General features: G+C 42.9%; 1 long non-coding RNA gene across 1 annotated transcript in view; it reads right to left on the bottom strand.

The window, feature by feature from the left end:
• Positions 1–1,840: 1,840 nt before the first annotated feature.
• Positions 1,841–27,656, bottom strand: part of LOC123802725 (uncharacterized) — a 697,769-nt gene continuing 671,953 nt past the window's right edge. Inside the window, exon 7 of the long non-coding RNA XR_006782624.2 lies at positions 1,841–2,119. This is a non-coding gene — a long non-coding RNA (uncharacterized LOC123802725). The remainder of the gene's footprint in view (positions 2,120–27,656) is intronic.

Below are 27,656 nucleotides of genomic sequence, written 5' to 3'. Positions count from 1 at the left end.
TTGCTCAGCCCAGGAGAATTGAATAAAAAAATATTCATGGTTTAGTTTTTTTTTTTTTTTTTAATGCCCAAGAGTCAGTGGGTGTGATGGCATATCAATTTTTGGCACCGTTTATGACTTTTCTTTCTATTTTAGACTATCTCTTAGAATGCTCGGTGAGTCTGTTAATCAAGATGGAACTTACATTAAAATTGGGAACATCTTAGAATTAAAGTATAAATTTGCAACTAAATGGGCCATTGGCCTATGTGTGAGCTTTCTCTTTGAATTCTCTGTGTTCACCCTGAGTGTGATTCCTGCTTGGGTCAAGGTCCTCCAACAGTGTCCCGCCTTCAAATGTCTGAACATTTTTAGAGACGCAGAAACAACCACAGGTCGGAAAAACCCAGTGTTTTACACTCTGACTACTGTAAACTTTGACAGAAAAGGGGGAGAAATGATCCCAGAGTTGCCTAAAAGAAGATAGGAAGGAGCATTCCCCAAATAGGAAAGCCAGAAAGAAGAGAGTTTCTAGCCACTCTGAAGGAACTCATTTGGGATAAGGGTCCTGACGGGCAAATGATGCCATCAGTAAAAAGTGGACTGTGATCACTGTAGATTGATGACCTTGAAATGGTTCCTTGGAAAAATTCTGGAATGTGTTTTCAAATGCATGCATGATGAACACAAAGAGAGAGACTGTGTTTCTAGCGGTCAGTAGGAACTCCCCCACAAAAATTAAGATATGCAAATGAGTTGAACTAACCTCATTTTCCTTTTCTAAAATAAAGTTGAAGAATGATCCCTTAAAAAAGAAGCTAGGAAGGGATTCACAACCACCTTTGATATGATCAACTTATGCTTATGGGACAAGAGGTACATTTAAAAAAAAAAGATTTTGTTTATTTATTTGTCAGAGATAGAGAGAGAGCACAAGTAGGCAGAGCGGCAGGTAGAGGGAGAGGGAGAAGTAGGCTCTCCGCTGAGCAAGGAGCCCAATGTGGGACTCGATCCCAAAACTCATGACCCGAGCCGAAGGCAGACGCTTCACCGACGGGAGCCACTCAGGTGCCCTAAGAGATCCATTTTTATTTCTCATCAATGTAAGAACCTGTCTCCCATATACCGAATATATACATTTGCATTTGAAGACTGTCGTTATTAACAGTTTACCAAAAACGTTATAATGCATTTATCATTGAGAGAAGTGAGGGATGAGTTGGACTTTGCCATTTAAGAGTTTCTTCTACCAAGATGCACAACCGGTTTTTTTAAAAAATCAAACAGGTAGGCAAAGCAGTACAGACGGCTTGATCAAGAAAAGGCTTTAAACTACGAGGAATATGTCCGTCTAGATAAGAGACAGAGGCAGGGAGTGGGGGAGAGGCAGAGGGAGAGAGAGAGAATCTCAGACTCCCTCCTGACTGCAGAGCCCGATGTAGGGCTCGATCTCACGACCCTGAGATCATGACCTGAGCCAAAATCAAGAGTCGGACGCTTTATTGACTGAGCCACCCAGATGCTCCCAAAATGTGATATTTAAATATATACATAGGTATAATGCACAGATACAGAAATACACTTGTTACTGTTACATGCAAAGGTATGACTGTGTATGGATATTATATGCTATAATTTTACTTTTATATGTAACAATACGTGTACTTAAAAAAACAGACTCCAGTTATGACACAATGTAATTCTGGCATACATACGCTTACACAATACACCCTGTGTGTAACAATAGCAAATGTATTTATGGCCTCTTCCCTTCCTTGCCAGGCACTGAACAAGGCTCTTGAAATATAATTGTAACAAGCATATTCATTCTTTCATATGTGTCTGAACTGTGGTAATGCAGGTTTGTGGTTTTTTTTTTTTTTTTTTGGATAAAGGGTACTTCGAAGGACATTTTTTAAATGAAAAAAACCCCTATTATATAGAAATGTTTGATTTTCCCTGTTGTATAAATGCAGTATTTTCATTTTGCATCACAAGTATTTAAATACCATAATACCTTCACTTCCTGTCAGGTGCATACTTTCTAAGCATGCTCGTATGAAGTCCTGGCTTCATGTCTAAATAGCTGTGAAACGTCCGGAGACCCATTCTATGCTCTGATTCATTTCCAATTCTTCATCTGAAAAATAAAACATGGAAACAGATCTCATGCAGTCGCAGAGTAATTAAAAAGATAATGCACTGAAAAAATGTCCGTGAGGTCTAGAGCTCTGGCAAGGACAAGTGTCAATGTGGACATCCTCGTATTTGTGAAGACCCACCAGAAAATCAGTGTAAGGACAACTGACACCTGTTGGGGGGCAAAATATGTTCTGTAGGCATTATGGGCTGATGGAGCCCTGACTGTGCACTTCACATTTTCCCCCCAATAAATACAGCAATCCAATGGGATTAAGGATGAAGACTGTTAAAGGCAAAGGCAGTGTGTCTTAATGACATTAAAATCAAAATTAGAAATAATTAGTCCAGGCGCTCAAACCCAAACAAAATTATCCACGTCACTCTTTGCACAAATGTCACATAGTGTAAAGACTGCTAAGATTTTACAGTCCCTGGGCACGCTTTCCTCCGAGGTGTGCGAGTAGCAATCAGTGAGAGACGGTGAGCGATTTCTTTCTTTCTTTCTTTCTTTCTTTCTTTCTTTCTTTCTTTCTTTCTTTCTTTCTTTCTTTCTTCTTCTTTCTTTCTTTCAAGATTTTATTTATTTATTCGACAGAGATAGAGACAGCCAGCGAGAGAGGGAACACAAGCAGAGGGAGTGGGGAGGAAGAAGTAGGCTCATAGCGGAGGAGCCTGATGTGGGGCTCGATCCCAGAACGCCGGGATCATGCCCTGAGCCGAAGGCAGACGCTTAACCGCTGTGCCACCCAGGTGCCCCGAGCGATTTCTTTCTTTACCAGGAAGAGTGAGTGCTGGAGTTGACCTTGAACGGCAAGTCGGATTTGAGGATGTGGATGTGAGGGGGCCCGTTCCTGGTAAATAAAAGGCCATAAACACAGTTCCCCGAAACTCTGTGCTCTTGACTCAGTGGAGCACAAGTGGGAATCACAGAATCGGGAAAGTGAATTTGAGTCCAAGTGTGAATCATACTCAGACTGAGTTCGAGATGACTGAAGAGATGACGGAAGGGAGATTTTTCCCAGACACGAAGGGCCTCAAGTAGCAGGTTAAAATATTTTGCCTATTTTTTTTTTAAGATTTTTTTATGTGAGAGAGAGAGTGTGTGTGTGTGAGAGAGAGAGATCACGAGCAGGGAGGAAGGGTAGAGGGAAAAGCAGACTCCCCGCTGAGCAGGGAGCCTGATGCGGGACTCAATTCCAGGACCCTGGGATCATGACCTGAGCTGAAGGCAGATGCTTCACCGACTGACCCACCCAGACGCCTCTAGCAGGTTAAAATATTTTGAGTTTGAGTCTGTAGGCAGCAGGCAAGGAGTAAAGGTTTCTGAGCAGGTGGCAAACACAATCACCACACATCTCACTTGGGCAGTCTGAGCTCCCTAAAGACAGGGGAGAGTAAAACAAATATGTTGACCCAATGCATCACAATACCAACCCCCCCCCAAACCCTGCATTTATATAAAGTAAACTGGGGACATCTATTGAGATACTCCAAACCGAAAAGCAATGATTAAATTTTTCATTTGCAACCTGAAATGGAATTTTCAAACTCATTAGACAAACTTAAATAACACGAGAAATGATTAAAAAAAAAAAGTTGGCTGTTCAGCAGAACCGAAATTATGTAGCTCCTGTTATTATCTTGAAGATAAAAACTAACCGTGAAAGTGACAACCGGCTCTACTGTGAATTTTATGAAGCTAAGTAGAGATGTTAGGCTTGCACAGTAAGAAAAGATAAAATTCATTCTCTCTTTTATTATCCATTTAACAAATATTTAGTAAGAGTCTTCCATATGCTGCAGACTGGGAGAAAGAGCAAAATTGATCAGCTTTGGGCCCCAAGAGAATAAAAAATTCGGCGGAAAAGACAAAACATCAGAATACGCTAGGGAAGCAGAATGTCAAGGATCATCTCATACACGCGTCTCTACGTTGGTTGGAAAGAGAAAGGACATTTGTTCAGGTGTCTGGAAGTTGTGCAAAGAGGGAAGAGTTTTTTTTTTTTTTAAATAAAGTTTGTCTTTATCAAATAAATTAAATTAAGTAAATGAGGTGGGCAAGGGGCTGCCCGGAGGACTGGTGGAGAAAGGGGGTTAAGTCGGTGCTGATGCGGGTAATAAGGGAGACCAAGAGATGACAGATGGTTTCTCCAAAAGGAGATGGTGGGAGAAACTGTCCCAAAAAGTGGCTCAGTGGAGTCAAGGGGACAGCAGTCGGCTAGGAATGGACTCAAGAGAGAACAGAAGAGAGAAAAAGGAAGGCAGTGTATTTAAATAAGTGATTGGGGAGTTTTCCTGCGAAGGTGAGCAGAGGAAGGTGGCGAAGGTGATCTCCCATTACATTTAAAACTCCCTTTAAAAGGAGAGATGGTACGGGCCCGTGGAGGGCTCAGTCGGTGAAGCGTCTGCCTTCGGCTTGGGTCATGATCCCAGGATCCTGGGATCGAGTCCTGCATCAGGCTCCTTGCTCAGCGGATGGCCTGCTTCTCTCTCTCCTTCTGCCTCTGTCCCCCCCATTCGTGCTAGTTCTCTCTCTCAAATAAATAAAATTTGGGGGACAAAATGCAAGATGGTACAGCTTGTGTGATTGCAGGGGTGAACGATGAAGCACAAAGACGTGTGTTTGGGGCACCCAAGTCAGCAGTGAAAGCTGGTTCAGCCCCTGGGCTACTGGCTGAGCATTGAAGAAGGGTCTTCCCTTACCACCCACAGAGGTCTTGTTCCCCAACTGAGAAGGGCCACATCCATGTTGCAGGGGCTTTGAGGAGAGGAGAGAAAAACAGAGGGAACCCCGAACAGAGAGCCAGGCAGACACACCTTTGGAAGGACCGCAGTGATGGAGGAAGTGGGGGGCGGTGAAGAAGGGAGAGGTGGGGAAAGGAGGACAGGCAGGAGAGAGAAAGGGAGGTGATCAAGGAAAAGCAAAGAAGCAGCACAGGTGGAGAAGGAAGAGGTGAGAAAGAGAAGCAGTGGGAGGTGCAGAGAAGAAGAGGACAGGAAGGAGGATGGGAGGAAGAGCTGGTGTGGAAGGGGATGGAGGACCACAAGGAGGGGGAAGTGAGGAACCAACAGGAGATGAGGAAGAAGACAGAGAATACCCCATGATGTGTTGCTTGGAAAGGTGAACTGAGGTTGAACTGAGGAGGGGACGGTAAAGACATTAGCTTGGGGGCCGTTTGAACACTGCAGCACCAGACGATGAACATACAGGCTGGTTATGTGGGGCACGGTGTAAGAAAAGAAGGGGTTTCGCCTGTGCTTTGAGGATGGTATAGAGGACACAGTCCATGCCAGGTGAATGCTAAAATCAGGAGGAGTGGCTGGACATGTGGCTTTCATCTGCAAGACGCTGCTGGCGGACACGCAGTGGGATGTGGGCAGTGTGCAGGACAGCTTGGTCAGTATCAGCCCAAAGGATGCCAGCTGGACCGTGAAAATGACAATGGCATGAAAACAAGAGGGAACCCGGTAAGCAGCCTTGGCTTCAGGGATGGATGATTAATTAGTTGTGAGACTTGTTGACATTGACAGGCTGGAGGGGCCCCTGGCTGGACATATCCAAGAGACCTTTGGAGATGTGAATGTGGGGCAAAGAGGAGAGGTCATGTCGCCGATATCTGATGAGAGAATGACTGGGAGGGAGGCGATGATTCAGGCTGCAGAGGTCATAAGAGTTACTAGCAGCAGAGACCAGACACAAGTGGGTGTCGACACAAGAAAACACCCTATTTCTCAACTTTACCCAATTTTAGCCATTTTTGTGGTTGACTTGTTATCTCATATCTCTCGAGTATATGAGGGGCTGTGTCCAGTGGTGCGTTATGAGATTAGGCATAAATCTTGAAACACTGCAACCATTATCCATGAGAAATATAAATAAATGAAGAGCAGTAGTGAGGTAAGATTTCTCTGGGCTTCCATTACATATCCCTATTGTTTTGGACAGGATTCCAAACGTTGAGTGTGAATAGTAAAGTCATCGAGCCAGACATCTTGAAAACCAAGGCAACCAATTTGTACCCCAGTTGGGGTATTTTCTTTCTCTGAGCTATAGCTTGACGCATGCATGATGTAGCACTACGATTAACAGCTCCTGGGCAGAGAACAGATCAACACGTAACGTTTTTTTAAGGTGCAGTAGGTATTGAACCATGGTGGCCATTAACGCAACACATTTTGTGAAGTACAACTCTGTCTTGTCCCCTAAGAATATGAATCTGAAAGCCACATTCCTCCTGAGTCTGACTTTTATGGAAGATCCTTGCTGAGAAGAACACCTTCCGTCACGTTGCTAGGAGCAATGCCAGTAATTCTTCTAGGGTACAAGGTGACATCTTTTTTCACCCAAGATTACTGACTTCTTCTCTGGAGCCATAGTCAAACTTCTCCATATCATAAAACTTCCCGACCTCAAAGTCTTAAATTTTCTTAAGGCACTTGGTTCCCTTGACATGTCTTTTTAATGGATGATTATGATCAGAGCCCATGTAATTCTGTCACTGTTTTCAAAGAAGAAAGTTTAATCTAATAACTTCTTATTAAATTTTCAGTTCTCAGAGTAGCACGTTTGAAGGATATTCAAGGCAAACCACCTCACATCACAATTCCACTGCTGGATACCCTCATCCTTCGTAATGAAAATTTATTTCGGGCTAATAACAAATTTTGGTCTTTGTTATATCATTGAGGATTTCTGCACATGAGCTTTTTTGATATGCTAAGTTTATAACCAATAGTTTATGCTTGCCTAACTTATTTTCCATTTAGAAATGAATGATAAATAGATAAAGCTCTAAAGAAGAAAAATTGGATTTTAAATCGCTCAGTTGTCTTATTAAAAAAAAAAAAAACCAGGCAATGATTTACAGTTGGAGTTAGACCAGATGTGTATTCAGTCTATTAAAGATGGAAATCATAATGCTATTTAAGTGGACATTTCTTTGCTGTCGTGCTCTGTCTCCCCTAGGTAAATTTAGATTTACAAAATTATCGAGTGTGAGAGCTCTCAATCCTTTGCAATGTTTGGCAGTTCAAATTCCTTTTGAGCCAGGAGTAATAATAAGAGAAATGGTGGATAATGTAGGGTACTGATGAACGTGTCTCGGGCTTAAAATACCTACAGGTTAATCGTTTTTAAAAATCCATTTTGCAGGCCAAGTGAAATATACTTGTGAATTCAGATAGTCCATGTGTCTCCTTCTATGGCCCGAAGTTTGAGCTTGACCTAAATCATCTCCCCTGGGTTTCCAATGACATGTTCCTAGGGTGCCAAGAGTGGGCCACTGGCCACTGGGGGGATGGGCATCCTTTGAGTGAGGGGTTACCTCCAGGTCTTACGACCTGGGTCAAAGGCACAAGATGGCGGTCACATGGCACAATCAAGGTAGTAGGCATGAAGTACCATATGAGCTGACATGTAAATGCCATGTCTCATCCACCACCCACACTCCATTCTTCTTCCCACCTTCCACTCTCCCTTGAGATATCCTGGAGCAATGTTTGGGAATTCCATCCCTATGTATGTGGGGTTCTCTCTGTTCCTCTGTTGAATGGCTATGTTGGCTCCTCAGTCAGTGGCCATGTTCTCTGGCTCACTGCATCATACCTTGCCAACATTCCCAATTTCTGTTACACACACACACACACACACACACACACACACACACACAAAGCAAGAACAGCAACAAATCTCCATTTCTCAGAGGGAGGACTTGTAAAGATACCGTCTCGAATTCACTTCTTGAAATGGACGTATGGGGAGATTCATTTTACACTGGCTGTGGTTTCGCCGTCTTAGGAGAGAGACAGCCCAGCCCCTCTACAACATGGCACGAGATACACGCAAAGACCTCATGTAGCATAAATTACAAGCTGACGTCCACCATGAGTGGCAGGCAGAACTGGACGCAGCCACTTCTGAGAATACATGCATAAGGGCTACATACTCGAGCTGGGAACTCTGGGTGGTGGCCCTAAGGGTCACTGATGTAATTTCTGGAGGCAAGTCATCATGCCAAGTGATTGTACCATGGGTCTTATGTTTGTCCCCCCATTGCTGACAAACACAGCCTCCTACTTTCACATTTCTCTGATTACATCTGTATGCATTTGCAAGGCAATGAGATTAAAAGAAGAGTAAACGATTATAAAGTGTGTGAACACTCACGGCAAAAGAAAAAGCTCCCCATAAATGGGCAGCGTTGTTAGTTTTGGAGAACGGTTAAGCTAATGGATGCATTGCAAATGATTGATCCTTCCAACCAAATGACACTAGAGCAAGATTCCATTATTGGGCGCCATTTTATTTATTTATTTATTTGTTTATTTATTTATTTATGGAAAAGACACTTCCCCGTGATTTACATGTAGTTACTATCATTTCTAGATGATATTTTCCTGTGATGCTATAAACCACGGTCTCAGACACCTTCTTCAAAGGCAGTCTTGACTCTGTGGGCATTGATCAAGGCAGTTCTGTCTTTGTGCTCATCTACTTTGGGTCAATGTGAGGTGTTTCCTTGGAGAGGCATTAAAACGCCATGCTAATACAGGATACTAAGGGAAGGGGGAAGGGGACTTTGCCTCTAAGAAGTTAGCATATAATTCACAGATGCGTACAATTGCAGAGCTAAAACCAATGTGAAGGTCAGTGTGCTCTCCATCATTTTTAAAAATAAGAACAAGGTAGGGTCCAAGGAACTGTTCATGGTTGCCAATATTTCTGGGATCATGGAGCCTTTGAGCATCTGATTCAAATTATGAGTGTCTGTCTAGAACAATGTGTGCGTGCTTCAAACGTCACACGTTCTCGTTGGGTTTTCAGAGTCTTGCTGCAGAATTTTATCACTGGCCCTTAAGAGCCCTGAGGTCCAATGAGAGCTCTAAGGACAGGTGGGGGTCATGAGCTATTCCTGAAAAAGATTCTTTGGTTGGAATTGAAACCACATATTTCAAGAATAGAGAACCACAATTGATGCCCTCAGGACTCACGTTTCCTTTAAAATAGAGCCTTCTTGGGGCACCTGGGTGGCTCAGTCAGTTAAGCAGCTGCGTTCGGCTCAGGTTGTGATCCCAGGGTCCTGGGATCGAGCTGCACATCAGGCTCCCAGCTCAGCAGGGACTCTGCCTCACCCTCTCTCTGTGCCTCTCCCCCTGCTCGTGCTCTCTCTATCTCAAATAAATAAATAGAATCCTTAAAAATAGAAAATAAAATGAGACCTTCCAGGTTTGCCTCAAGATATTGACACGCCCACCTCAACGTGACCATTTTCAAATGGCAATTTAAAATTTATCATTGATGTCACTTTGGGATTTTTGAGTAAGTCCTATGCTTTCCTTAGGTGTGTTTTCTTCTTTACTTTCTCTCTGCTGTTATATTCCTATTGTGGTAAGATAGTCATCGTTAGGAAGGAAACATAAATAAGCCCTATTTTCTCCATAAGAGCGTCACTGTGGACAGTGGTATATAAGATCTGCTCTTGGTGTTCCAAGAGAGCCTGAGTTACCTTCGACTTCTCGGATCTGAATGTCCTGATCGGTCTTAACGTGCTTACTGACGTCTTCACACTCTTCAAAAAAGTGAAAGTAAAAATGTTGTTATTGGACGCCATTTATGTCATGCCAATACCTGTATAATCTTCCTGAGAATGATGCGTTTCACATTATTCCAATAAAAAGAACCCATGATTATCACTATTCAAAAATTATGCCAGCCAAAGAATCCCCATCAAATCCTCAGGGTCATTTTTTTTTTTTTGCACCATTTCTGCCTATGCTCCATTCTTTTGAAACAAATACCTAATTTTGGGCAAAACTTATTGTCTGCCCTGACTTCTCCCTCCTATACCCTTGACAGGTTTATGAGTGTCCTGTCCTTAGATTTTATCACTGTTTATATTTTTAAATAGCAATCTTAAGTCTAGATCAGCAAAATGAGTTACCCCTAATTTTGGCAAAAATCTAATACTGTCTTAAGGTGTATGCTTTCATATAATAAATATCATATAATATGCAAAAAACTCTAAAGTACCAACCATCATTCTAATAGCAAGGATTCTCATTTTAAAAAGATGGCATACAGGTTTTATGTCCACGGAATCTGTTTTCAAATATTTGTTGAACAAGTAATTCATATTGTACAGTAATTTTTATTTTTATTTTTATTTTTTTAAAGATTTTATTTATTCGACGGAGACAGAGACAGCCAGCGAGAGAAGGAACACAAGCAGGGGGAGTGGGAGAGGAAGGAGCAGGCTCCCAGCAGAGGAGCCTGATGTGGGGCTCGATCCCATAACGCCGGGATCACGCCCTGAGCCGAAGGCAGACGCCTAACCGCTGTGCCACCCAGGCGCCCCCCCCCTTTTTTTAAAGATTTTATTTATTTGACAGAGATAGAGACAGCCAGGGATAGAGGGAACACAAGCAGGGGGAGTGGGAGAGGAAGAAGCAGGCTCCCAGCACAGGAGCCTGATGTGGGGCTCGATCCCATAACGCCAGGATCACGCCCTGAGCCGAAGGCAGACGCCTAACTACTGTGCCACCCAGGTGCCCCTGTACAGTAATTTTTAAAGTGTCATATTGGGTGTTGGTGGGTAAGGCAGTTTCATCGAAAGAGTACAAATCCCCCTGTAGAATGTAATTACGTCCACTTACGTTTAAACCAGGACTGCTTTATTCTCTCATCATTTGTATCCCTTTGATCCCCCTTCCCAAGCCGCAGAAAACACTGAGGACATTTATTTCCCAGATGAGCAAACACAAGATCACAAGAGAACACTATAAGACCTGAAGAGAACACTACAAGACCAAAACCTGGCTTTGTTCAATGGAGTAATCTTCAGATATGCTGAGTTGGAAACCACAGTTGGAAATGCAAAGTATCTCATACACGGGGAGGAAAAGTCTATGAAATCCCCTTCTGGTGGCTTGGGTGAGAAAATGCAAGGGCAGAATTTGACTCTCAGAAATGGACATTTCCAATATGAAAGAAATAAATGGAAACAGAACAAAGAGGATCTTTTTAAGGACAACGTCTACATGTTAAGTTTAATGAGGTCACTACTCATTGAATGGAGTTGCCCTGACGTTACTACGGTCTGTCCGAAAATAGTCTGGATACCTGTGAAAATACTCTGGTCACCATGAAACTTCAGGGAGTATCTTTTTTTAGAAATATTTAACTCAGATACACAGATGAGCGAACCAGCGAAAACTGACCCTACAATTAAGCTTTGCGTTTTGAAATTCTGGAAACACTTAACTCAGATATACAAATGAGCCAACCAGCAAAAAATTGACCTTACAATTACCATTTTGGAAATTGAGTTGGAATCTCAAATACTATCAAATAGGACTTTGCACTGGGCACTCTATTATGATTTTTTAACTACATTCTCAATGGCTCTGACAACGGTTCGTCTAAGAAAGCTGTCACCAAGGGTAGTTCTTGCAGGATTTTTTAAGTTTGTTAGTTTGACCCTCTTCTGGTCCTTTCTTGGCTTTTCCTACTGACAGTCCCTGCGTCTCAAGGAATGTTTGTCCACACACCCTATTCTGGTCAACCCCCAATTCTTGCAGCTGCTCTAAGAAATCAAACACACCAACGCCTTCAAAGGCTCCCGAATAAGCCTGCAGAATTTCTATAAAATGTCACACCGGGCACTTCATCATCCTCGAAATGAAATTCACTCACTTTGTGTTCACATGTTTGACGGGATTCTAAAACCGTTATTTTAAAAACCACATTCGAATCTATTTTATTTCGTTAGACCATCATGATGTTATGTCCCTATTGTGCGTTGAAAGTGTTGAGTATCTTGCACTCTTGGAGGCAGGCTAGAGAAGCTTTTTGGGGGGTTCACAACATTATTAATAATGTTGCTTTGCAGAAACAAATATTGTATTTTCTTCCAAACAAATGACTCAGAGTTGAACCTTGCAGGCTCCGCACAGAAACATTCATAAACTTTGAACCCCTATGGGGCTCATGAGTGATGCACCAGCCAAAGGCTGTGAGTTCCTCTGGTGCCCGCATGACACCCTCACACCTGCAGACGTACCTCAAAATCCGCCTGCCTCGGGTTCAGATTTCTCGCTTAAACTGTGCATTATCTTAAACGTCAATTAAAACTATTAACAAAAATGTTTTAACATGTATTTCCTAACCACCAATGCTGGCTTTCTTTTCAATATTGATTAACGCCCTACTGTAGGATGCTTTTAACAGGCTTAAAATATTATGTTGCGACAGATTTTGATGACAACCTCAGGCACTGTATTTTTAAAAGGGTTTGCTGTATTTAACAATTTGGTCCTCTGGTGGTTCAGAAATCAGATGAGTCCGTTTGGGTCTATGCAAAAATGAGAGAATTATGGCTCTCCCACAAATAATTAGATGCTAAAATACAGTGACTAAATTAAAGATTGTTATTTATACATAAATTAATGAATTTTTAAATGAAATATCCCGTCGCTTTAAAAAGCTGTGATTATCTAATTCTAATTAATTTTCCACATGATTACAAATAGCTCAAGCTTTCCCTATCCACAATTATTTGGATGTCTTTCCTGTACATTTCTGTACTATCAGACACCCTTAAAAACTAATTGAAATACGTGCACGTTGCAGGCAAAGGTCTAAGATAGTCTATGATTCCTTGCCGTCTATTTTTATAGAGCATGTATCCTGCAGGCTTATTTATTTTTATACTCACAATGTTAAACTAAAGAGGCTGTTCCATGCTTGCCAAGGCTTGGAACTAGAGTAAGGGAAAGCAACTCCACACAGAGACGTCTGGACAGGTTTCTCTTCATTGCCTGCTATGGCATTCTGCTTGAAGCCGACGGTGGCGACTGTCTAGTGAACAGGGCTTCCTTTCTTCTTAGTTTTTAGGAGGCTCATATTCTTTAAACAACGTGCCCTGGAAAGCTCAGCCTCTCCCCAGCCGAGAGCGTAAGGATCATTAGTGTTGGCCAGGCAAGAGACTCTCATTTTCCTTTGGTTGTGAATAATTTAGGAAAAGCCACGAGACTGATTCCTGATCAGAGACACAGGAGAAAGTCTCAAGTGTCCTGGAAGAACATGGGTCTCTTAGCTGAAAAGGGTCACATCTATGTTTGTGGTCACCCCACAGAGCTGGGAAGGATCTGCGCCCCAAGATTGGTTTGGTTGTTGAGAGGGATGACTGCACACACACACCAAGAGGGTATGAAAAGTTTGTTGCTCCCATAATGAGATTTTTGGGGACAGCAGAGTTAGAGGGTTTTTAGCTCATTGTGCAGGGGCTGAGGGCAGGCTGCCCCAAGATAGGCCACTTTGCCACGAGGATCTTGTTGAGTTAAAAAGCAGTCAAACCCACTAAATTCAAGAAAGATTCTTTACTACCCCACGACTGCCTAAAAGGGATTCAGCTAGAGGACCTGCTCCAGGCACAGAGCTATTAGCAATGATAACTACACTGTGCTATGAACTAGGACCAGTGGACAGGGAAGCCTGTTGGATTAAAGTCCTCTCTATGTCCATTGTTTGTGAGTGGTTCAGCAAACACCTGTTTACCAAACATTTACTTCTTCATCTTCCTGTGAACTGCATTCCTTCCCTTTGTAGTTCCAAGCCTCTATCCCCTTTTCCTTAATTCAGAATGACTTATGTACCTCATTTTGCCTATATTTGCAATTTCGACGTCTGTGTGGGCTCCCTGTACATACAAAGGTAAATTTGGTTTCCTCATGTTAATCTGCTTCACATCAATTTGATTCTTAGTCCAGCTAGAAGGACCTTGAAGGGCAGAGGAAATTCTTCTTCCCCGACATCTGAAATGGATCAAAAGAACGGCAAAAGAAGAAAGGTTTGACGTTTTCACTGGGCTAGAGCTTAGTGCTGGGGTAAACCTCCCAAGGACACAAAAGAACAGAGAACAGGGCTTTTTTTATTAGTTTTTCTAATGTGGAGCAGAAGGAGACAAGAGAGGCATGCAGCTAAAAAACCATAAGGAGTATAACAGTGAAAAAATGCAGTCCCACTTTTTATTCCAAAGAGAATTACAAAATATGATCATGTAAGACCTGTGTGCAGATTTCTTTCAATATGCGAATTGGATATCTATGCTTTTAATGCAACTACCAAGAATTGGTTATTACATAACATTTGTGAAGGTACAAATAGTGTGATTATTTTCCATGACACATTATGCAGATTTATCATGAACAGAACAATTAAAAAATCGCCACAGCAAAGAGTGATAAAAATAGAGGTCACCATGTGTTCCCATTGACAGTAGAGGTGAGTCATTGTTGCTGTAACTGTATCAGCTAGGTGGGTAAGGTAGAAATGTTCTAAACAAGGAGGAGAATGACCCCTCCAGTGTTTGTGGTCTCACCCACGATGCGGCACTCTAGAATGTGGGTTTGGGCATGCGTGCCCTCAGTCATTGATGCTGACGCCTCGTGCAGGCATATCCCGCCCTTAATCCTGTGCACCTGCTGTATAGATGGAGTCTAAGGCCATACGAAAAATGGAGTGTTCACCAATTTGGGAAGGGTCGTCCCTCAATATATGGCTGCACTCCTTGGTTGCTTAAGGTGACTTCTCCAACCGCTTCCCTTTGCTCCTGGCAATTCATTTATTTTTAAAGATTTTACTTATTTATTTAAGAGAGAGAGAGAAAGAGAGTGAGAGAGCACAAGCTGGGGAGACAGGCAGAGGGAAAGGGGAAGCAGACTCCCCTCTGAGCAGGGAGCCCCACTTGGGGCTTGAATCCATGAGATCATGACCTGAGCCAAAATTAAGAGTCGGACGCTTAACTGACTGTGCCACCTAGGCACCCCTGCTCCTGGCAATTTAAAGACTGAGCTGTCTTCCACCTGGTCTTAAGGGATAACTTGCTTCAACTTAACACACTCCTTGCTTGCTGACCTAAGGCCCTTCATCTGTAACAGAACTAATTTACTTTCTTTTGAGATTTGCAGACCACTGGCCTTGGGAAGTAAAGGACCAGAATGTTCCCAGACAACAGAGGCCAGCAAGTCTGTTGAAGACCCTCAGCTTTTTGATTCGCTCAGCAATCTTTTAGCAAAACGTTTTTCTTAAGATCACACAGATGACTTTACTGACCAACCTTTGTGTATCCGTAGACCTTGGCCTCCTTTGCAGTAAGAACAAAGTACTCCCTGGCACCAAGGAACTGGACCTTCTTGCAGTACAAAGCCCTGGATACCAAGGAACCAGACCTCCTTCTTCTTCTCCTCCCCCTTCCCCTCCTCCTCCTTCTTCTTCTTCTTCTTCTTTTTTTTTTTTTAAGATTTTATTCATTTATTTGAGAGAGAAAAAGAGAGAAAGCATGAGCAGGGGGAAGGGCAGAGGGAGAAGCAGGCTCCCCACTGAGAAGGGAGCCCGACTTGGGGCTGGATCCCAGGACCCTGGGATCATGACCTGAGCTGAAGGCAAATGCTTCACTGACTGAGCCACCCAGGCACCCTGGAACGAAACCTTCTTGCACTACCAACCCCTGGGCACCAAGGAACCAGACTTTCTTACACAACCTTGAAGCACCAAGATAACTCTAGCTGGTGTCACTGAGTCTACACGCAATGAAGAAATGTCACAGACCACTCACTGCACTCCCTTCACTGATTAAACCCCTTTAAAAATCTCTAGGTCTGGCAACAACATTGGAGTTGGCTTTTGCACAAGCATCTGCCTTCTCCCCAGGTTGCTGGCCTTCTGAATAAAGGTCAAGTTCCTTTCCAGTCAAAAGTCACGTCTTGAGTATAGGCCTTTTGAGCAACGGGCAGCCAAATCCGGGTTCGGTAACAAATACTGCACACCCTTGGAAGCACTGGGAAGGGCAGGGGGCAGAGGTGAACACAGCAGAAAAGTACATCACAGCTTGCAGTGGGACATGTTCAGAGGACGCCGGGGGAGCACGGAGGGAGGGAGCGGGGATGTCTGGCCAGCTTGTCAGGAATGCAGCAGGGTGCCCTGGGGCTGCTGTGGGGACCCAGCTTCCACATCCCAGAAGAACTGAATTCTGATGGTGGAAGGGGATGGTTGTTGCTACTGAGTGTATGACCCACATTTCCATTAGTCTTTCGTGATAAATGGAAAACAAAATCCTCTGCAATTTTGGGAGAGCGTTTTCCTTTTTTCTTTTTGAATTGATTCAGATACTATTTTCACCTTAATACATTTTTCAATAGAATAAATCCACGTAGCTGAGAGGCCGTATAATGTTATGACCAAAAGAATATTTCTGGAGTGCCTGTGATGATTACGTGAGTTCATTTGTGATAAGCTCCCTGAGTGCTCATCCGCGGGCATCTGATAGCAAAGTGCCCAAGAGTATCCAGCTCTCACCCAATGAGAAAACTGAAAAGGCACACAGACCGCACCTCCCTGAAGCCTGGCAGCAGTGGCTTCTTTCTTGCCTTCCAGACGTGGCTCTTGGTTTCTCCTTGGATTTTTATACCACAAGCCCGTGAGACGGAGCTTCAGATTCAGAGAAAACACTTCCTAGCATTTTCTATCCGACAGTTTTCTCAATTTCCTCATCTCTTGATAGCACAGCCATAGCATCAGCGCTGACCCAGATGGGGCAAACAGTAGATGAAGTGCAGGGTACACACGTATCTTGTTCTTGCAGCTATAACAAAGAGTCCCAGGCTGGGGTGCTTATACACAACAAATATTTATTTCTGACAGTTCTGGAGCCTGGAAGTCCAAGACCAGGGTGCCTATGTGGTTGGGTGATGGGCATCTTCTAGGTTGCTGTGTCTTCATATGGTGAAATGGGTGAGGGAGCTCTCTGGCTTCTCTTTTATAACAGCCCCAATCCTGTTCATGAAGATACCACCCTCATGACATGATCTCTTCCCAAACCATCACATCCACGCCCAACTAGCATCACCTTGGAGTTAGGATTTCAACATGATAATTTTGGGGAAACACAAACATTCAGACCCTAGCAGGTGATGAGCCAGTGCATGGTGCACTTTTGCAAATAAAAACCAAGGAAACATATGAGTGCTTAATTTCAGAGCCTGCTCTCCCTTTGGGCACACTCACAATGCAGACCAAGTCACAGTCAAGACTATTGCACCAATGCAATACTAGCAAGTCTAAAGAGTGGTTGACCCGTACGCCTTGGTCACTAATGCTGATCCATCTATCTTTCATGATTTCTATGAAGAGAATGAGATGGTCAAAGTCCTGGAACCTGGAGTGTTCTCACCGAGAATCCACTCTTCCAAATTCAACATTTCGTTCAAGAAACTTTTATGGAGCCCACATTCAACGTGAGGTTTAACCTGGGGCATTCCATTCATGGATGAGTCATGTTTTAGCCAACATTGCCCTGGCACTCATGAAAGGGAAACAAAGAACATTCGTAGTGGTCCAGGCAAGGACTGAACTGAGGAATTATTGGAAGACAAACATGGGAGAGAGGAAGAAGAAATATGAGAGAGTAAATTCTCAAGATTAAATGAGAGTGAAGGACGGGCTCCTGCATGGGTGAAGGAGTATGCATATTGGGACTGGAAGTGTGAAACATTTCAATTTGTGCATGAGCCAATGTGCCTTCAATTAAACAGGGCTGGGAGATGTTTCCCACATCTTTTTGCTTTCAAGGGAGAGAGCAAGGATGATTGTATGTGTGCGTGTGTGTGTGTGTGTGTGTTTATAAAGGAGAGAATATGCAGTTTTTTAACCCAGAGAATCAAGAAAAGTCCATAAAATACAGTGGATTGAACAATAAAATGAATTTTTTTTGAACAAAAGGAGTTCATATATAATTATAAGAAAAATTGGTCCAGGACATAGAAAATGCAGGCTGAAAGCAGGGTTATGAAAGACAAGAGAGTAGATAGAACCTTTGAGGAAAAGCAATGACTTAACATTTCTGATGTATACACTCAGAGAATGACAGTTAAGGGGTGGAATCATACAAAGCGTGTGGAAAACAAGATTTTTTTTTTTCTAATGCTGGCCAGAACAATTTCAGTAGTTTTATGAGGTTATCAGCCAAATGTCAGCTGACTGGAGAACACAGGTAGTTGGGAAGTAGGATCAGTAACAATGCTTTTCTGTAGGCTTTAGCGAAGAGGGGGAGGGGTTTGGAGAGGTGGCCCAAAACGCAAGCTCCACACTGGGCAGACTACATTTCTTTTTGACTCTTTGTCATCAGCACAAAGTTCCTAGTAGGGGAAAGGCTTTTGTTCTTAATTTAAAAGTTTAGAAATGAAATGGATGGTGTGTTTTTATGCCTCATAGGATACGTCCACATTAAAAAATATAAAAGATATGTTATATAAGTAAAAGAAATATCAGGCAAAAGTTAGTTCCAGAGGACATTTCACATAATTGTGGTAATATTGCTTTCACAGCTATGAGAGAAAACAGCACTCAGGGAAGCACAAAATCTCCCAGTGAAGTTTTAGTACATTTTCCAGAAATCTAAGCAATCAATTCTCCTCCTCGGTGGCATCCACTTAAGAGCCTAGCCCATTTAAAAATATATATATACCAACTGCCAAAGTGTCAGAATAATCACTTCTCAGGGCCCCTGTCCCTGCCATATTCCATAATAGCAATGAAATCCCAACAGCCTCTTTAGAGCTGACACTTGCCTTGGAGAGAAACTAACTCAGATCAAATCATCCCGGTCCATTTTGTTCGACAAAAAGGCAGCCAGAGCCAGGCGGGTCTCTGCAGGAGCCCAGCATGATCTCTCTTCCTCAACACTATGTAGACACCGGTGCTTAGAATATTCTTCACCGATTAGCATGCAGAACCATCTTCTTTGCCCTACCGGTTGCTTCTTGTATTTATAAATGTTGCATTTGAAGACTCTTATGCACGAATAAAGGCTGTTTACTGCCCCGTACACGAGCTCTGGGAAGACAGAGCTGTCAGAGTCCTGTTTGGAGGAGCGACCGCCGGCTATGAAGAGCTGAGGATGGAAGAAGAGCGGAGAGGAATGTCAGAGGCACGCTGAAATGTCTCATCCTTCCTGCGTCTGCCTTTGAAAAGTTCCCCAGCATAATGGCTCTAAATTATTTGTAATTTTGATAGACATTCCTCCTCCTCAACCTTCTATCTGACACGTCTCATGTATTAAATATCAAAACAGCAGGCCCTGGAGATAAAGACTTTGGAGAGTACCATTTGAAAAACTATAAATTTTGTAATATCAAGAGAGTTGGATTATTTTTTTTTGTAAACAAACAATTTTAAATCATGCATAGCCAAGTCTTTAATAAAGCTTTGCCAATGCTTAAGCAAGGGCTGATATTTTCCTAGTGAGACCGGGGACAAACTTTTGCGAAAGACATCTCCATCTTTACTCGTTATCCTGGAAGGTTCATTTGCAAGTTAAGTAGTACAGTGGAGGGTTTTAAATAAGATAGCAATGTGGATCGTTACACGGGGAATGGAGCTGCTTTCTGTTGGTCTGATCTCAATTCTGGTTACTCAGGGTGGTGTCAAGAAAAGAAAGTCTCCATTGGGGTAAACAGAAGAAGACACGCTGTTCTCTCAACTCTCAAGATTCAGCTTTCCAGGATTGGCCAATCATCATTTTTGCCGTATGATTACATGGATGTCACAGGACATTGGTTACCCACCACAGGAACTCCAGCCCGCTGGGATTTTGAATATATGCCTTTCTTGACTAGGAAATCATGTATTATTGAAGTGGAGAGATGCATGTTATATCAACACATTTTTATGGTGAGTTTACAATCTGCGGAGTAATTTGTTACATTATCCCATCTCATCTTTTTTATAACTCTATTAACATTTTATTTCTATTTTTTACATTGACAAATTAGAGCTTGGAGGCACTCCGTAAATTGCCCAAACACACAAAGCTGTGGCATGTGAGGATGTCTGTTTATGTCACCAGGGCTCTCCACCACAAAGCCACTGACATTTTGGACCAGACCATTCTTGGGGGATGCAATGTATGTAGGAAATTTTGTGGCATCCCAGTGTCTACCTGCTAGGTGCTGGAAGCATCCCACCTTCCCCCAAGGATGTGACAACTGGGATGTCTCCTGACATTGCCAGGTGTCCTCTGGGGACTGAAATACCCCAGCTTGCGAATCGCTACACTGGATTATTCATGTAGACTAAAGCATTTCCCAACATGTCCTCCAAAGACCAGAAGCATCATTCTCCCCTGAGAATTCTTGGTTCTTCAGATTCTCGGGCCCCACCTCAGACCTACAGAAATCAGAATCTCCGGGTGGAGACAGCAATCCGTGTTTTAACAACCATCCAGGTGGTTCTGATACTCCCTGGAGTTTGAGAAGCACTGGCCTAAAATTTCAGTTACTTTCTAGCTTTGCAACATGCACACTTTACAGGGGGGAGGGAGAGAAGGAGAAAGAAAGGAAGAAAATCACGTCAGTCCTCCCACAACTCCAGAGGCTGTTTCGGTTACCTTTAACGTGTATTGGATGAAAACTGCCCAGAAGGAAATCTCCAATTTATAACTCAGTGTGTCTCGTTTTCTTCTTCTATAAAGTGCCGTGTTGAGTCACAACAGCTGTGAGATGCAAAGAGCACTGGTTTGCATTTTAGTTGTCTTTGGTGGACGTACGAATGAAAAAATTAGGAATTCTCTGTCCACTGGTTCTTCCAGGTAGATGCCATCGTCACTGACTTGTCTCCTTAAGATGAATGTCTGGCCAATTGAATCACGTTTAAGGGAAATAATCTACAAATTCGTCCACGGTGAAGGAGTTGCCAGGCTGGCCAAGGAGTGAAGGAGTATGAGTTTTTTTGTTGTCGCTGTTAACAAATGACCACAACTTGGTGGCTTAAAACAACACATACTTATTCTTTTACAGTTCTGGAGGTCAGAAGTCCAGAATGAGTCTCTCTCTTTCTTTTTTTTTTCTTTTTAAGATTTATCTATTTATCTTAGAGAGAGAGAGGATGGGGTGGGGAGGGGCAAAGGGAGAAAGAGAGATAGTCTTAAGCAGACTTGGTGCTGAACTCAGTGCCCAATGGAGGGCCCAATCTCATGACCCCGTCAGGACATGAGGAGAAAGCAAGAGTTGGTCCCTTAATCAGGCACCACACAGACACTTCCAAAATGAGTCCTGAAGGGCAAATATCAAGGTGTCTAGCAGGATTGGTTCCTTCTGGAGAGTCAAGGAGAGAATCCATTCCTTGCCTTTTCCAGCTTTGCGAAGCTTGTGGCAACATTCTCCATCCTCAAAAGACATCACTCCTCCTCTGCTTCTATGATGACATCCCCTTGTCTCTACACTGACCTTCAAGTCCTCCTCTTGTAAGGACACTTGTAATAACAATGGGCCCAGATGGGTAATCCAGGACCATCCCATCATCTCAAGATCCTTACCTTAATAACATAGTCAAAGCCCCTGTTGACATGGCGGCCAACCTACTCACAGGTATCAGAGATCCTGTTGTGGGAAAATTATCCGGTTGGGGGAAAATTATGGAGGGTCAGTTCTCTTCCTTTTTCTTTCCCCAGATGCAACCATGAGTCTGCTGTCCAGACCCTGACAGTTTTCTCTGGAGGTCACTGTCATTCTGAGTATTTGGAGATGTATGTTGTTCCCGAGTTCCACAGCACCCCACCGCATTGCCCAGCACCTTTTGTTGTGTGGTCCTCTGGAAGAAGCCACATCGTGCTCTCTTTCTGGCCACCCCTTAGTCCTGAATGAAAGTGGGACAGGGGCTGGGAAGAGGAAAGGAAGGATTTGCATGTCCAGAAGATCATTTATTCATATTTCCCAAGCATCTGGCTCTCATTGGATGTGGGAGCCTCCATCTGAACCACAGTTCCACTACTGACTATCCTACACTAGGTGCCTTCTTCCCTGTGGACTTACTCTCATAAGTAAAACGAGCATCAGCTGCTTCAAGCACGTCGTTGTAATGACTTCATGAACTGTTGAAAGAAGCATCATTAACGTGATGTCTGCAATACTATCAGCACTCAGTGATCGATAATAACATTATTCTTTTTAGGGACTTAAATGCCACCAACTCAAGCCATTGAATCCTTGCTGTTTTACTATTTACTCTTCATTGGTAGTAAACAGAATTCAGGTGCTTCCTAGGTGGTGGGTCTCCAAGCACAGAAATATTAGCAAGTCTGGGTCACTGACTTCAATGGCTACAATTCTAGTCTAAAAAACTGGACTATATTTAATTAGCAAATATTCATTACCTAGTCATGTCCAGTGGGCTTCTAACTGATTTGAGAGTAAGGGAGAACATGGGAACTGTCATATTCTATCTATTGCATGTCCCCAACAGCTGGCTGGCTTCTTGGAATAGCATTTCAAATAGGGAGATGTAGGGCTTCTAATGTGTAAAACCGAAACCAGCTTCCCCTTAATTCTGTGGGCCACACCCACTGTAGGGGCACCCTTTCCTACATCCTAGGTGTGAAGGGAGTGATTTTTTTCAATTTTTAAAATTTATTTATTTATTTTTAAAGTAGGCTCCACGCTCAGCATGAAGCCCAACACAGGGCTTGAACTCATGACCCTGAGATCAAGACTTGAGCTGAGATCAAGAGTCAGACACGTGTCAGTCGGTTCACTGAGACACCCAGGCGCCCCGGGGAATGATTTTTTTAAACAATGCTCATGTCTTTCCATTAACAAACCAATACACACTCATAGGGAAAAATCTGTGAAATGACCATGACTAGGAAGAAAGTATATTTTACACTAATCCTACAACAAAACGGGTGCATTTGTTGACCCCGTTATTTTATTCACATTTTACCTTGTTTGTCTCATATTCTGCATAAAAGAGCCATGAAGAAAGGCATGGAGTGGGAATTAATGATAGTAAAATCTCCTGGTGGTCCATTTGTTTTCTCAGTTACATTTATCCAGTGATGGAGGGCATTATAATAGGGATTGTCCCATGGAAAAATTATGGCTCCACTTATAAATAGTAAGGCATCCTTCGTGTTTAAAAATATGTATTCAGCACTCACGGGTGCCTACGACTGTTCTAAGGTGCCAGGAAGAGAGATAATCAACATATTAGTGAGTTTTACAGGATAATTGGAATTGTGAAGCATCCTTTACGGTTTCTGCAGCAGAAATCACTACAGATTGGGGATGAGATCTGTTTGTTATTTTCCTCCTTGTTTTTCTCAGTTTTACAGTTTTTCTTCATATTCAGGGAGGGAGAGCTGTTCTCATATGTTCTCCCTATACCCACAGTTTTGGGGTTTTCTCGAAATCTAAGTTTCATCTGGTGACTTTATTTTTTATCTGTTTGTTTGCTTAGGTCATCACTGCCTCACTTATGTCCAATATAAGCTATGCGATGTTCTTAGAAAATGACGTTTAACTTAACCCCCGTATGCACAGCTCAAGGACTCTGCACCTGCACAAAGACATCTTTATTCACTTTTCAGTTTCTGGGACCTTTAAAACAGTACGAGCTGCAGAACACACTTTTATTTTAAGACTTATAATATTCTCTTAAAGAATCCATACATAAACCCTCTCAATATTACGGCAATAAAATAATACATACAGAATTAAAGTGACAATATATTTAAGGCACTGGAGGCCGGGGAATGGAATGAAGAATGTGTCGTAAGTATTTACAGGTTGTTGTCAAGGTCATTGTGTGTGTGTGTGTGTGTGTGTGTGTGGTGGGGGGGGGAAGCAAGATAATGGGAGGGAGGGAAGCAATTTGTGGACCGGTAATGAGAATATGCCGAAAATCAAGAATTAATAGTTCATTTCCATGCAATGAGCTCAAATTCTGAAAGGGGGTGTCAGATGCACGATTGAAGACATGAAGCAGTGAGAATCCTGATAGGAAGAAGGCGCTCAGATTGTGCAATTTTCTAGTAGGTGGGATATTTTAGAAGCGTGGCTCTGTGCGGTAATTCTTCACAGTCTACGGATGGGAGGGGTTACAGAACGAGGAAAATCGTCTCAGGGGAAGGAGAAAATCATCTAAATAAAGAGCTGTTTTGAGCAAACATGGTTTGACCTCTAGTTTGTGTGGGTGTCTGAGTGTTTATCACGCGTGTCCTTCTCTTCCTACTCCTACCATGTTCACATGTTATCCACACAGGTCGTAGAAGGAAAGGTAGGTACACCTCCTGCTCTTGTCTGACTTGGAAGACTATTTTGTCTGACTTGTGCAAAATTATTTGCACGATATTTCCAATTGAACTAATTGCAACTATGTGTTTCATATTTGCAAGCTTTCTCCTACTATACTTTGTTCTTATAGAAATGTTTTAATTCAGGGGCGCCTGGGTGGCACAGCTGTTGAGCGCCTGCCTTCGGCTCAGGGCGTGATCCCGGCGTTATGGGATCGAGCCCCACATCAGGCTCCTCTGCTATGAGGCTGCTTCTTCCTCTCCCACTCCCCCTGCTTGTGTTCCCTCTCTCACTGGCTGTCTCTATCTCTGTTGAATAAATAAATAAAATCTTAAAAAAAAAAAAAAAGAAATGTTTTAATTCATGTCTTAATTTATCTGTGTCTAAGCTTGTCCAAGGAGACACAGAATGTCTTTAAACCTTTGTCATTAGACACATCTATTACACATTTTGACCATATGTAATTAATTAATTTATTTGGTAAAGATTTTATTTTTAACTAATCTCTACACCGAACGTGGAGCCCGAACTTACAACCCTGAGATCAAGAGTCACACGCACCACCCACGGAGCCAGCTGGACGCCCCACCCATATGTACTTTCAATATAAAGCAGGTGTTCATTTCTCATTTGTATTTTAGGATCCTTTAAATGCTAGAAATAGTTTTTATCCTAACACCATCATGGAATTTTGGAGTAAAGAGTGAAATTTCTTTTTGGGTGTTGTGTTTTTGATGTTGGGAACTGCAATTAATGCAATATAAATATTTTAACCAGCCCCATGTGAGTTTCCATGTTCTATTTCGAGAAATCTGATTGACAAGCTGGTAATTGCATTGGACATGCGCTTTCAATCAACGTGGGCACACGCTGTGCTTCAGTGATTCACCGAGCACCATGATAATTAATCATCGACTTTCCCATAAGATAATACTCCGACAGCCCCAGGAGACACCTAAGTATACATCAACCTCTTCCTGGGAAGGGTTAGTTACTCTGAGAGCATGAGCCTGTAATTGTATCTTTTTGAATTTTACAAGTGTGCCCTGTCAAAGGCCTCCCCTACAGTGACTTTTCTTTTCCCATTTGAGGAGAGTCAGATTAATTACCGTTCATCACCTTCCTGCCGGGTCCCACCGCTAACATGTAGGGAGAATCCATCAGTGAAATTCTACTTACACATTCTCTTCAAGCCACACTTAATCTGCGCAGACCAGTTTTAGCATTGACTTACCACAGGCTCTCCGGAATAAATGAAGATATTATTTAGAGTTGGGGTGATGGGGTGATGATGGCTGAGAGAAATAGAAGAAATGATACAGCACTGCTTCAGCTTCTCCCCTGTCAGGGACCATGATGTTCTAGGAATGGGATCCTGGAGCAGCGAATTCCAGAGCACAGACGGAACGCAGGACAAGAGAGGACATCTGGATTCCCAATAAAACATTCTATTGATGGAGACGGAGGGAAATCTGGATGCCCATTTCACCAGGAAACCCACCACTCTGAAGAAAGCGGTAAGGTGGAGAAATGTGTTTGCAAACCAATATCAACTGGGGCATACGTTGAATCCATTCCTCTTTGGTAAGTGTTTCATCTGCAACTGTATGCACCATGCATCTGCTTGAATGGAGGGCTTTTGATTTGTGGCTGTACCCACCGTCCACCTGCAGGCTTTGCTGTCCATTAGGTTGACTGAATGATAACACCTGTTGTTAAAGTATTTATTGTTCATCAGGCTTTGTGGGGAGTCATGTATATTTGGTACCCATCTGGAAAGACCAGACAATCCAGCAAGGTGGGAATAGTATATGTTATCCTCACTCTACAAATGAGAGAGGTGTGTGCAGTTCCTTGGTATGCATTTAAAGAAGGAAGGATGGATGGAAGGAAGGAGAATGGAAGGAAGGAAGCACGGAGGAAGGAAGGACAGACAAAGGAGGAAAGGGAGAAAGGGAGGAAAGAAGTGATGTGGGAAACAAAGGTGAAGAGAAATTATTAAATTTCCTTACTACCTACAGCCCACTGACAAGTCCTTGAAACAGGCAGAGCGACCTTCCTCTAGGAACTTAACTACCTCGACGTTGACACTTTGCTAAGGGCAAAAGGCAATCTGATCCCAATCCCCAGGATCCTGTAAGTCTACTTGAGGATATAAAAATTCCTTTAGAAATTTCCTTTATCTCTACCCCCCCCGAAGATATATGCTGGCAATTATCCCCCAAGCACATGGCCCACTGATATACATCTAAAGGGTCTCATGACTCAGGTTTTATTAGACGGTAATAAATGACCTTTTCCCAACAATAGCTAGCCCCTTCTAGGGGCTCCAAAACCTTGCTTCCAAAATTCCTTAGAGACTTAGGCTATCCTAACCCCCTCCCAACTTGAGAGGGTATAATGGGCCACTCCTCATGGCCCCAGTGCAGCTCTTTCTGCCCATGAATCCTGTCCCTGTGCTTTAATAAAACCACCTTTTTGCACAACAGATGTCTCAAGAATTCTTTCTGGACCATTGGCTTCAAACCCTAATGTCTTTCCTACATCATAAGGAAAGAAGGAAGGATGGAAGGAAGGAGGAAGGAAGGAAGGAAGGAAGGAAGGAAGGAAGGAAGGAAGGAAAGAAGGAAGGAAGGAAGGAAGGAAGGAAGGAAGGAAGGAAGGAAGGAAGGAAGGAAGGAAGATAGATCATGGCTCTCCAATGAAAAGCCAGGAGAGAGAGCTACTGTGGAATCAGAATAAAATGAGATGCTGGAAGCATACACAGGAGCAAGTCAATGAACCAGCCGATCTTCTCAGACATGGGAAAATGTGGCAAAGAGTGCGGCTGGTTCTAAGGGGGGAATGTGCACAGTTGGCTGTGTGCAAACTTCTGGAGTGTCAGTGGGAGATCAGAATGAAACACAGAGAGGTGGAAGCTTCAGTTTTTGTTCCTTATGACTCATGAGCCAAGTGTCCTTGGGGACATGCATTACTTGGTACTGTTCCAAAAACTTGTTGAGTTGCGAAGATTTCCAAAGAGTTTCTTCAGCTGTTCATGGCCAGGTACACATGGGTCAGGAACTCAGTCTGGTCAGGAATATTCCACTTTGAGGGGACTTCTTGAAATGCCTCATCTTTAACCAGAATGGAGTTTTACCCTGCGAGGACCTGCACTGAGTTCACACTCACTTGTCCAATGTCTCTGAAATGGGGCACCACCTATATACGGACTAACAGACAGGGACAGTGTCAACTGAGACACATTTCCAGAAGAATTAGAGGTAACTTTGCCTATTCAATACATCCTAACATCAGTGACCTTGAATACAACTCCTTCTTTACACCCACACTTGCTTAAAATAATAACCATATAATAAAATAAGAGGAAGAGAGAAACAAGAAAGAGGATATAAACTAAAAGCAAAAATATT

This window comes from Ursus americanus, chromosome X (assembly GCF_024610735.1).
Source record: "Ursus americanus isolate L20-20 chromosome X, mUrsAme1.1.p, whole genome shotgun sequence".
Classification (NCBI taxonomy): Eukaryota; Metazoa; Chordata; class Mammalia; order Carnivora; family Ursidae; genus Ursus; species Ursus americanus.
This window is presented reverse-complemented; position numbering and strand designations above follow the sequence as displayed.